Raw genomic sequence first — 10,734 nt, 5'->3', positions numbered from 1 at the left:
CTCCTCGACCAGGCCAGAGACTCCTGGGACTCCTGAGATGCCCCCGCCCATCCTGCGTGTCTCTGGTCATTCTTGGCCTTAACTTATTGTCCTTCCTGCCCCTGTTCCACCCCAGCCACCTCCCTTGTTCCCAAGACTGGGCCAGAGCCACAGTGCCCTGTTCTGCCTCCCACGCAGAGGCTACCTGTAGGAAAATGCCAACTGCTGACATTGCAGCAGAAGCAGCACCCTGCGGGGCCACAAGAGCCCACTGTTGAGGATACACCATCCATAGGACACCCAGCCATGAGATGTTTGAGAAGTCACTTTGCGCTGGTGGGAGCCTGGCTTGGATGGGGATTTTTTGGTTGGAGTTTCTTTAATTTATTTTAAATTTCATTTTTATTTTAAAAAAAAAAAGGCGATGGTGATGGAGGAAGTTCAAGCTGCTGTGAAGGAATTGGCACAAAAGAAGGCCCCAGGAATTGATAGAATACCATTTGACACATTTCAACAAACAGATGCTGGCCTAGAAGTGCTCACCAAGCTGTGCCCAGAAATCTGGAGAACAACTACCTGGCCAACTGACTGGAAGAGATTCATATTTATTTCCATTCCAAAAAAAAGGTGACCCAACAGAGTGTGGAAATTATCGAACAATATCACCAATATTGCATGCTAGTAAAATCCTGCAGAAGATTGTTAAAAAAAATATTGGAACAGTACATCAACAGAAAACCACCAGAAATACAAGCTGAATTTATGGCACTAGAGACATTATTGCCAATGTGGATCTTGGCTGAAAGCAAAGAGTGCCAGAAGAATGTTTGTGTTTCATTGACTATGCAAAGGTATTTGACTAAATTTGAGTAACAAATTGTGGCTAACCTTGAGAAGAATGGGAATCCCAAAACACTTAATTGCATTCATGTGAAACCTATACTTGGACCAAGAGGCAATCATCAGAACTGAGCAAAGAATCATTGCATGGTTTAAAATCAGGAAAGAAGTGCATTAGGGATGCATCCTATCTCCATTCCTTTTTAATCTGTATGTGGAACATATAATTTGGTAGGCTGGACTTTATGAGGAAGAATGTGACATCAGAGTTGGAGGAAGACTCATCAACAATCTACATTATACAGGTAATACAACCCTGCTTGCTGAAACTCAGGAGGACATGAAGCATTTACTGCAGAAGGTCAAAGACTATAGTCTTCAATATGGATTGAAGGTCAACATCAAGAAGACAAAGATTCTTACCATTGTACCAATCAGCAGCACCTAGATAAATGGAGAAGAGATTGAGGGTGTTAAAAATTTCAGCTTGCTTGGCTCCACAATCAACACTCTTTGCACCTGTAGCCAGGAAAGTAAAAGATGTGTTGCTTTGGGAAAGTCTGCTGTCAGAGAACTCTCCAAAGTGCTGATGAATAATGATATCAGTCTAGGGACTAAGGTGCATGTGATCCAGGCCATGGTCTTTGCAATTACATGTTAGCTGGACAATGACCAAGGATGACAGAAGAAGACTTTATGCCTTTGAGTTGTGGTGTTGGAGAAGATTATTCAATATATCATGGACTGCCAAGAGAACAAACAGGTCTGTCTTGAAGAGGGTGAAACCAAGCTTCTCCTTGAAGGTAAAGATTTTGAAGCTCCATCTCACATACTTTAGGCACATGGCCAAGAGGGACCAGTTCTCGAAGAAGGACATCATGCTTGGAAGGATGGAGAGACAGTGCAGGAGAGGAAGATCCCAGATGAGATGGATTAACACAGTAACTAGGGTAATGTATCGGATTCAGTAAGATTGGCTCAAAATAGGACAGGGTTTAGAGCTGTTGTACATAGGGTCAGTATGAGTTGCAGGCAACTCGACGGCACATAACAACAATAACATGACAAAGGATATGCTTACTTGTTAATAGTTTGCTCTTCTGAGCACAATACTTGTGTGTCAGTTTACTGTACTAAGATAGCTTGCTGGTTGTTGTGATGCTGAAAGCTGTACTTCTGGTATTTAATACCATCAGGTCACCCATAGTGGACAGGTTTCAGCAGAGCTTCCAGATTAAGACAAAGAAGGATTGGCCATCTACATCTGAAATTACCAGACTTTGAAAACTCTATGAACAATTCAGAGAAGAATCTTACTATGCTTATAATCTCTTTTATGTAGATTCATGTTGTTACCAAAGTTTATGATCACAAACAGGTGAGTAATGATCTGAGAACAGTACAAGCTTCCTGAACCATCCTCAGATAGTCACAGCTTTTACTCCTTCTCCTTGTATCAAATGGGAGAAACGTTATGAGACTACATTCCTATAAAAGAAGTGTTTGGAAAGAGTGGAAATGTTTAACATCTATACAACCTTGCTTAATCAAAGTAAAGAAAACATGAAAGTGAAGAAAATTATACTTCAACATTAAAAACTCCCAAAATCTTCATGAATGGACCAATGAGCAATGCCATGAAAAATGGAAAAAAGATTCCATTTTACTTGCATTTGCAATCAACATTCAAGGAATCTACAGTCCAGAAATCAAATAATATATTGATAAGAAAAGTAAATAACCCAATGGCAAAATGGGCACAAGATATGAATAGACACTTCACAAAAGAAGAAATTTATATGGCCAACAAACACATGCCTTTGAGTTGTGGTGCTGGAGGAGAGTGTCGAATATACCATGGACTGCTAGGAGAACAAACAGTGTTGTCCTGGAGAGGGTGAAGCCAGAATGTTCCCTGGAGTCAAGGATTCTGAAGCTTTATGTGACATACTTTGGGCATGTTGCAAGGAGGGACTGGTCCTTAGAGAGGGACATCATGTTTGGGAGAGTGGAGGGACTGCACAGGAGAGGAAGACCCTCGATGAGATGGAGCGATTCTGTTAGTAGAGTGGTGGGAATGAATGTGTTTGAGACAGTGAGGTTGGCACAGGATAGAACTGTGTTTAGAGCTCTTGTACATAGGGTCGCTATGAGTTGCAAGTGACTCAATGGCACATAACAACAACAACAAACACATGAAGGAATGTTCAAAATTCCTAGCTATCTCTGGTGGCCTGCTGGTAAGAAGCTATCATTGCAATACAGAAGACACAGGGTTCAAATCTACCAGCTGCTTTGTGGGAGAAGGATGGGCAATCTCCTGTGTGATTAACTACCCTGAAAACTTGTTGGAGGGTCAGCTATGAGTAGGTTCCTATTAAGTGGTACACAATAACAACAATCAGAGAGATGCAAACCAAAGCAATCAGATATTATTTCACCCCAGCAACAATAGCAAAATTCAACAGGGCAGCAAATAACAAATGCAGGCAAAGTTGTGGAGAGATAAGAACTATTATTCATTACTTGTGAGAATGTCAAATGGTACAACCACTATGGAAGGTGGTCTGGAGCTTTCTCAAAAAGGTGGAAATAGAAATACCATTTGATCCAGCTATCCCACTACTGGGAATATACCCTAAAGAAACCAGAGCTGTGACTCAAACAGATGTATGCTCACCCATGTTTATTGTCGCTTTATTCACAATAGCAAAGAGATGGGAGTAGCCAACTGCCCATCAACAAGTGACTGGATATGTGTGGTACATTCACACAATGGAATACTATGCAGCATTGAAAAAAACAAAACTTGTAAAACACTACACAACATGGGTGAATCTGGGACATTAATGCTAAGTGAAATATCTCAGTTACAAAAAGACAATCACCGTATAACACCACTGTATAAAACAGGGTTAACATGAAGAGTGAGGAGAGAATGAAAAAAGAGTGGTTAGATAATGAACACTGCATTAGAACAGATGAGGGGAAGGACTGTCTGAAGGAATGTATGATTAGGCATTAAATGTATGACAACAATCTGGAACAATAGGTACATTACAAAGTGGACTGGAGGGGGGAAGGAAAAATGTGAAACACGAATGAATGAAAACCTAATCTGTAAACTTTCACTAAAATCACAATAAAGTTTAAAAAAAGATATAAAATTATTGCACTGGGCAAACCTTTAGTGGCAGAGCTAGGACTCCAAACCAAGCTGTCCAGAGCTTGTGGTAATTGGTGCAGTTACACTGAGAAGCTGTGAAAGGGTTTCTGTAAACACAAATGGTGTTTATGAAGGTTGTTGTTGTATTTGTGCTCATGTAAAACCGATACTTGGACCAGGAGGCTGTTGTGCGAACAGAGCAGGGGAACAAATTGGTTTAAAATGGAGAAGAAAGTGTTTCAGGGTTGTATTCTCTCTCCATACCTATTTAATCTGTATGATGAACAAATTATTCAAGAAGTTGAACTCTTTGAAGAGGAGTGTGGCATCAAAATTGAAGGGAGATACATCAATAACTTGTGTTATGCAGATGACACAACCTTGCTTGCTGAAAGTGAGGAGGACTTGAAGCACTTTGTTGTAGAAGAACAAGGAATGCAGCCTTTAGCATGAATTGCATTTCAATGTCAAGAAAACAAAGATTCTTACCACAGGACTGATAGACAACATCATGATGGATGGAGAAGAGATTGAAACTGTCAACAACTTCATCTTGCTTGGATCCACAATGAATACCTTTAGTACCAGCAGTGAGGAAATAAGGAGACACATTGCACTGGGAAAAATCTCCAGTTAGAGACCTCTCCAAATTATTGAGGAAGATCAGTTTGAGGACTAAAGGTGCATCTGATTGAAGCCATAATCTTTTCAATCACTTCCTGTTCATCTGCGAGCTGGACAATAAGGATGACAGAAGAATTGATGCCTTTGAGCTGAGGTTTGGAAAAGAGAAATCATAGTACCAAGAATATCATTGCTGATGTTATTGGATCCTGATTGAAAGCAAAGAACACCAGAGGAATGTCTGTTTGTGCTTTATTGACTATGAAAAGGCATTTTACTGTGTTGGTCATAAGATATTATGGCTAAAACTGAGAAGAATGGGAATCCAAGAACACTTAGTTGTGCTCATGTAAAACCTATACCTGGACCAAGAGGCTGTTGTGTGAACAGAGCAAGGGAACACCACATAGCTTAAAATTAAGGAAGGTGTGTTCCAGGGTTGTATCCTTTCTCCATACCTATCCAATCTGTCTGCTGAGTAAATTATTCCAGTAGCTGGGCTCTGTGAAAAAGAATGTGGCATCAAGATCACCAGAAGACTCATCAATAACTTGCATTGTGTAGATGACACAAACTTGCTTGCTGAAAGTGAGGAAGACTTGAAGTGTTTGCTGCAGAAAACTACAGAAAACTAGAGAATACAGCCTTCAATACAGATTGCATCTCAATGTCAGGAAAACAAAATTTCTCATCATTGGACTTATAGGCAAAATGATGATATTGTTGTTGTTAGGTGCCGTTGAGTTGAGTATGTCTCATAGTGACCTTATGAACAACAGACCTGAATAGGTGGAGAAAAGATTGAAACTGTCAATGACTTCATTTTGCTTGGATCCACAATCAATACACTTGACACCAGCAGTCAGGAGATCAGGATATGTATTTCATTGGGAAAGTCTGCTGTCATGAACCTCTCCAAGTTATTGAGGAGCAGTGATGTCAGTTTGAAGACTAAGGTGCTCCTGATTCAGGCCATGGTAATTTCAATTACTTGTTATGCATACGAGAGCTGGACAACAAATAAGGATGACAGAAGAATTGATGCGTTTGAACTGTAGTGTTAGAGAAGAGTACTGAGTATCCCATGAACTGCCAAAAGAACAAACAGTTATGTCTTGGAGAAGGAGCAGCCAGAGGGCTCCTCAGAAGCAAAGATGACAAAACTACATCTCGCATACTCTGGGCATCTTGCTAGATAGATAGAGACTATACTTGGAGAGGGACATCATTCCTGGAAAGGTGGAAGGTCAGCAAAAGATAGGAAGCCTTAACCAGCTGGATTGACACAGTGCAGCAACAGGCTCAAGTATGTCAGAGATGGAGAGGATGGCACCACATAGGACAGGGTGTAGATCTGTTGTTCATTGGAGGATCACTATGTGTTGTACTAAACTCAACTGCACCTAACCACCACCACCACATGTTTCAATTAACAATTGAGTGCTTAGCCATTTTAAGGTTGTTGTTGTTGTTAGGTGCCGTCGAGTCGTAGATGACTCATAGCGAACCTATGAACGAAAGGCCTGAGCACTGTTCATACATAGAGTTTCCGGAGGCAAGCCATTTCGGAAGTGGATGCTGCTCCTGCTTCCAGGCTCATTTAAAAATATTGACTTATAAAAATGTGCCAAAAACAAGAACACCTTTTGCAAATGTGTTAAGACAAACTCTCAACATTCTTCAGACACATGGTTCAGGTTTCTATTCTGGGTTTTCAAACTTAACCCAAAATTTCCTTTTTGAGAGTTGCAGATGTGGTTGCAAATGAAGAAAGGAGGGAGAGAGAGAGAGAGAGAGAGAGAGAGAGAGAGAGAGAGAGAGAGAGAAAGAGATAGCTTTTCGGTCTCCACAGATGCTGCCTGATACCTTCCTTAAGATGGGAAAGAGACCATCCATTCACAAATGGCAGAATCTGATTGACAGGGGTGGCAGCAGCAGATATTTTGAAAGCGGAACTCTCTAGGGTTTAAAAGGCTCTGTGGAAACTTGTTTTCACAAAGCTCTCTTATGTGTGAACTGACCCAGAAACTCTGGGGAAGTTCCAGGGAGATTTTGATATTATGAGGCAGCTGCATATGAAATTAGTTCCTGAAACTTCCCTCAAATTGAGGCCTTTCCTATAGAAGCCTAGTGAGCATGGAGAATTTCCAGTGTGACAGGAAAGAACCTTCTTTCACGTATGTATGTGTGCTAGTGGGATTGACTTCCCTTTTACCACAGTGGGTAGCTAACTTTCACAAGTTGACATTGAAGGAAAACAGAAGGGTTCCTCAAATTTATTTGGTCAGAGCTAAATACCTACATACATCTGGCTTAGGCTTCATGTATCAAAACAGTGGCCACTGAGTCAATTCTGACTCATAGCTGCACCATGTCTAGTTTTCCTTGGCCTCTTCTCTAATGGGCATTGAGAACAAGTGTGGAAATTTACTAGGTCACTAGTGACTGGGACCCAGAAGAGTAGACACCTTCCACCTTAGAGCAAGGTATATTCTGAGTGCTACCTAGGAATCTGGGCCCTGAAGATTAACTATGCCAGTGTAATAGAACCTAAGAGTACAGGCTTTATTGTTAGACCAATCCAGGTTCAAGTTCTATGTGGGTGACTCTGGGCAACTCACTTAACCTACTTCGATTGTTAAAAGAGGGTAGTAAAAAAATTAAATAAGACCTCAGTTATAGATAAGGATGGTGTTACAAATCAACCAAAGGCACAGAAGAGAGTGTTAACTAGAGTCAAGAAATTCTTGAGCACATCACTTCGCTTCTCCTTGCCTTAGAAACTGTGGGTACGCCATGGTGTTGGATAGAACAAGCAGTTGTTTCTAATAATTTATTTAAACTGTGTCAATCTGAGGTTGGTTTTTCCCCCCGTACTGTGGCAAAACACTTGGGCCTTGGAAGTGTGACTCACAGTCTCTTGCCCAACCTAGGCAGGCAGCCAGGGAACAAACATTGCCCTGCCTGAGTCAATGGGTAATTCCAGATGCTTGAGGTTCTTTAACTGCCAAATTGGCAGCTCTGGAGGCTGTCAGCTATGACATATAGCTCTCCAAGGCCCTGAAGAAAGTGCAGTCCTGTGGACGCCTCCCAAGAGCCATATGCAACATGCTGTTATTGACATTTGCCGTTGGGTCAAAAACACCTTTTAGAGTTCTTTCAACTACAGGCATACTTTGTTCTACTGCATGACTTATCTTATTTCTCTTCACAAATCTTGCAATTCTTCTTCTTTTTTTTTTTTTTTTTTTTTTTTACAAGGTGTATGACAACCCTGCATTAAGCAAGTCTGGCATTATTGTATCTGATAGCATTTTGGTAACTCTCACGATATTTCAGACTTTTCTGAAATGCTATTGCACACTCTATAGACTATAGCACAGTGTAAACATCACTTTTATAGGCACTGTTGTGTGCTGTCGAGTCGGAATCGACCCACAGCTGACCCTCCAGTGGGTTTTCAGAGATAGTAAATCGCATGGGAGGAGACTGCCCGTTCTTAGCCCAAGGAGTAGTTGGTGTATTTGAACTACAATCTTTTGGGATTGCAGCACAGTTTCTTATCACCAAGCCACCACAGCTCCCTTTTCTATACACTGAGAAACCACAAACTTTCATGTGACTGGCTTTATTGTGATATCTGGTTTATTGTGGTAGTCTGGACCCAACTTCACAATGTCTCCTCTCTGTGTAAACTCACTAACTCTTCTTAGAGTTTCAACACCAGGGAAGAACTCGTAAACAAGGACAGAGAAGAGAATCTTCAATGTGAAAACTTGGGACCTGATGTTTATCCTGACAGTAGAGATGCAAACTAACAAAACCCAGTTGGTTTAAAATCATGTTGATGCATAGTAATAACATGTGCAAGTAGACACACATTTTCTGAGAAGTGTTTGACAATTTGTACCAAAAATCTTGCCTATGTACCTTATAACCTAGTGATTTCACCTCCGGGAGTTTAAAGGGATTGAAGATAAACATGGACATGTAGTTAATGTGGTTATTGTATGCCCTTGAGTCAGTTCTAACTCACTGACTCTAGTGGATCGAGCAGACTGCCTCATAGGGTTTCCAAGGAAACCTTTCAAGGGGGACATGATGCTTTGGAGAGGTGGAGGTTCAGTGAAAGAGAGGAAGATTCTCAATGAGATAGATTGAAACAGAGATTGAAGCAACAGGCTCAGGTGTGCCAGAGATGATGAGGGTGGAACAGAGTTCAGGTCTGTTGTTAATAGGGTCGCTATGAGCAGTACTCCACTCAACAGTACCTATAAATAACATAGTCTCTATAAGGAACACAGTTCAACACCACCAGCTGCTCCATGAGAGAAAGATGGCCAATCTTCTCTCATGTGATTTACAGGCTCTGAAAATCTGCTGAAGGATCAGCAATGAGTTGGTTCCAACTCAACAGTACATAATAACAACAAAACAACTTCCATATTGTTTCTCAGGATAGAAAAAAAAAAGAGACTGGAAATGTTAAAATGTTAACGGTTATATCTGGGAAGTGAGATGATGTTTTCTGATGCAGGGAAAGTAATTGCAAAGACTATGGCCTGAATCAGCTGTACCTTAGTATCTAGACTGATATTGTTGCTCTTTAGTACTCTGGAGAGGTCCCTGACAGCAGACATTCCCAATGCAATTAATCTTTTGTCTTTTTTCTTTTTCTTCTTTTTTTCCCTTGTTGTACACCATCTAACTGGATCTGACTGGCACAGGAGAAGATTGCCCCCTCCTACTCCAGAGGTGGATTTGAACTGTGCGCCTTTGAGTGGGATTGCAGCACAGCTTCTTGCCACTAGGTCACAGGAGCTCCATAAATTATTTTTGTCTTTTTAGCAATTCATCTTTTGATTTCCTGGCTGCTGGTACCAAGAGTGCTGATTGTGGAGCCACGCAAACTGAGGCTGTTAACAATCTTAATCTCTTCATCATCTATCATGATGCTCCCAATCAGCCCAGTGATGAGAATTTTTGTTTTCTTGATCTTGACCTTCAATCCATATTGAAGATATCTTCCATAGCAAGTGCTTCAGGTCCTCCTCAGTTTCAGCAAGCAAGGTTTTGTCATCTGCATAATGCAGGTTGTTGATGATGAGTAATTTTAATATTTTATTATCTGTTTTTAGGGAGTTCTGGTAGCATAATAAATAGGAAATTACACTTCCTCCCTCTCTCTCTCTCTCTCTCTCTCTGTGATTTTAATCAACAAGTGAGTTCTTAGGGGGGAAAAAATCTCCTAGGTGATTTACAGTCTCTGAAAATCCACTGAAGGGTCAGCTATGGGTTGGTTCTGATGGAAATGAGTTGGTTTTTAAAAATCTGTTTTTAATACACTATATATGCATTATATACAGTATATAGCATTATGATAGATGGCAAAGAGATTGAGATTGTTAACAGCTTTAGTTTGGTTGGCTCCACAATCAACACTCTTGGTACCAGCAGCCAGGAAATCAAAAGACAAATTGCATTGGGGAAAATCTGCTGCCAGGGACATCTCCAGAGTACTGAAGAGCAACAACAGTTGCCCAGTCTGGAGACTAAGGTGCACATGATCCATGCCATAGTCTTCACAATTACGTGCTATGCATCAGAAAGCTGGACAATGACTATGGATCATAGAAAGAGAATTGATGCCTTTGAGCCATGGTGCTGGAGAAGAGTATTGAATATATCTTGGGCTGCAAGGAGAATAAACAGGTTCATCCAGGAGAGGATTAATCCAGGCTGCTCCTTGAAGGCAAGGATTCTGAAGCTTCATCTGACATACTTTGGGCATGTTGCAAGGAGGGTCCGGGACCTGGAGAGGAACAACATGCTTGGAAGGGTTGGAGGGACAGCACAAGAGAGGAAGACTCCTGATGAGATGGATTACTCAGTGACTGGGGTAATGAGGGTAGGTGTGTCAGAGACAATAAGGTTGGCACAAGATAGAGCAGATTTCAGGTTTTTGGGCTATTGTACATAGGGTTGCTACAAGTCACAAGTGATTCGACTGTACCTAACAACAAGAACTCTATATATATATATATATATATATATATACTACAACTGCTTTATATTTTTAAGAAGAATAAAGTCTGGTGAGTTTTTTGTTACTTTAAAGAATAAGT

The sequence above is a fragment of the Elephantulus edwardii genome, unplaced genomic scaffold (assembly GCF_000299155.1).
Source record: "Elephantulus edwardii isolate Elephantulus edwardi_28Jun2011 unplaced genomic scaffold, EleEdw1.0 scaffold00028, whole genome shotgun sequence".
Classification (NCBI taxonomy): Eukaryota; Metazoa; Chordata; class Mammalia; order Macroscelidea; family Macroscelididae; genus Elephantulus; species Elephantulus edwardii.
Note: the sequence above shows the minus strand (reverse complement) of the source record.